The following is a 2,478-nucleotide window of genomic DNA, read 5'->3' on the forward strand; positions in this document are numbered from 1 at the left end:
TTTTCTTCTTCCATTCTCTTGAATTTTATCCCATTTCCACTTTTGTTTTTTCTTGTTTTCTTCTGTTTCTCATTTCCCTTCTTCTTTTTTTTTTCTTTCATTTTGATCTTTCTTTACTACTCTCTACTCTCTTTCTCTTTTCATCTACCCTGCCCCTGGTTTTAGTAAGTGATTTATTATTTATTCCATTTATTTTCATTCTTTTTTTTCTCTTTTGTAGCTTTGTTTTCCTGTCCCTCTTTTCTCTTTTTATTATTATATTCCTTTCTCTGGTAGCTACCTGTTTTTACTTCTTTTTTTCTTCTTTGTTGTTTTCTCTTTTCATAGTGGTTGCTTGTTGTTTGTTCTATTTTGTTTTCCTGTGTGTGCAAGGAGGGGGGTTCTCCTCATTCCCTGACAACAGGAGACAACAACTGTGCCCATACAGTTCACCCACAGCTGTACACACTGTAGTTCCACACTCTGGAAGAGAGGCAAAACCAGCTTCTATACCACCTGATCAACAACAAACAGCAAACAACACCGGCAAAACCCACCCTAAACTGAAGTATGCAAATGGGTAATGGTTCACATGCTTCCATTCTATAACTATATCAACAGGAGATAGTTAGTGAGATCCTAAGTACATATCAACATACAATCGTCAATTAAATACATATAGGACACCACCACAATATCCTGGAGACAAAAAAACAATTTCAGTTCACGTGAACAAACAAGAGAAATGGACTCAACAAAATGACCAAGATGAAAAGTCAGAAAACATTTCTGAAGAAGAAAAGATAATAGAATGAACTGAAAAAAGAATGATATTTAGGGGTCTTCAACAGATTGACATAAAGACTGAGGAAAAAAACTTTAAAAGATTTCAAGGACAAAGAGACAAACAAAGGCAAATTTTGAAACAATACAAAACTTGCTATTATAAATCCAGAAGATAAATACTAAGATTTCAGAAATGGAGAATACACTGAAAGGAAAAAGGAGTAGATCTGAAGCAATGTTAGCACAAATTGGTGAGCTTGAAGGTAAATCTCCCAATACTAGCATGCTAGAAGAACAATCAGGAAAAAAAATGAACAAATCTGAAGGAAGTCTAAGAGTAAGCTTTCTACCACCCAATAACTCCAACATGCCCACTAGAAAAGCTAAATTTAAAAGGACTGATATGGTCAAATATTGCTGAGGATGTGGAGCAAATGGAACATTCATACAAGACTGATTGAGATGCAAAATGGTGTGATCTCTTTGAAAAACAGTTTGTTTCTTTCTAAATTAAGCATACAGTTACCACTGTTGTTATTGTTAAGTGCACTCAAGTTGGCTCCATTTCATAAAGACCCTGCATATGGTTTCCAAGGAGTGACTGGTGAATTTGAACCACTGACCTTGTGATTCAAACCGACCTTGAGGTCGAGTGTTTATCTTATGGTTACACACCAGGACTTAGTTACAATTGTTGTTGTAAAGTGCCGTCGAGTCAGTTCCAACTCATAGCGACCCTGTATAGGGTTTCCGAGGAACAGCTGATGGGTTTGCAACCATGCAACTCAAACTGACCTTGCAGTCCAGTGCATTATCCTGTAGCAACACGCCAGAACTCCTTGGTATTTACACCACACAAGCAATTTCACTCCTTGCTATTTACCCACATGAAATAAGCCAAATGTCCACACAAAGACTTAGAAATAAATAGTCTATAACATCTTTATTTTTGGAGTCCTAGTGTGGCACTGTAGGATAAGCACTGGACTGCTAGCCACAAGGTTGGCAGTTCAAACACACCAGCCTCTCCTTGGAAACCCTACATAGGGTTGTTATGAGTCTGAAACAACTCAACAGCACTCAACAACGACAACAATATCTTTATTTCTAGTTGTCAAAACTAAAAAAATTACCCAAATGTTCTTCAACTGGTGAATGGATAGACATCTGTGGTATGTACATATAATAGAATTATTTTTGTTTTATTGTTAAGTGCAGTTGGGTCTGTTTCAACTAATAGCAACCTTATATAGGATTTCTAAGGAGAAGCTAGAGATTTCGAACTGTCAATACTGAGGTTCAAACCAATCTTGCGGTCCAGTGCTTATTCTACATTCTCCATACAGTAGAATTGTTGTTGTTGTTGAGTCGGTACCAACTCATAGCGACCTTATGCACAGTAGAATGAAACACTGCCCGATCCTCAGCAAACCTCATTACTGTTGCCAAGCTTGAGTCCATGATGCTGCCACTTGGCCAATCAATCTCATTGGGGGTCTTCCTCTTTTTCTCTGACTCTCCACCTTACCAAATATGATATCCTTCTCTAGTGACTGGTCCCTCCTGACAATATGTCCGAAGTATGAGAGATGAAATTTGGCCATCTTGGCCTCGAAGGAGCACTCTGGCTGCACTTCTTCCAAAACGGATCTATTGGTTCTTTTGGCAGCCCATGGCACTTTCAATATTCTCCTCAAACACCGTAACTCAAAT

Source organism: Chrysochloris asiatica, unplaced genomic scaffold (genome assembly GCF_000296735.1).
Source record: "Chrysochloris asiatica unplaced genomic scaffold, ChrAsi1.0 scaffold00222, whole genome shotgun sequence".
Classification (NCBI taxonomy): Eukaryota; Metazoa; Chordata; class Mammalia; order Afrosoricida; family Chrysochloridae; genus Chrysochloris; species Chrysochloris asiatica.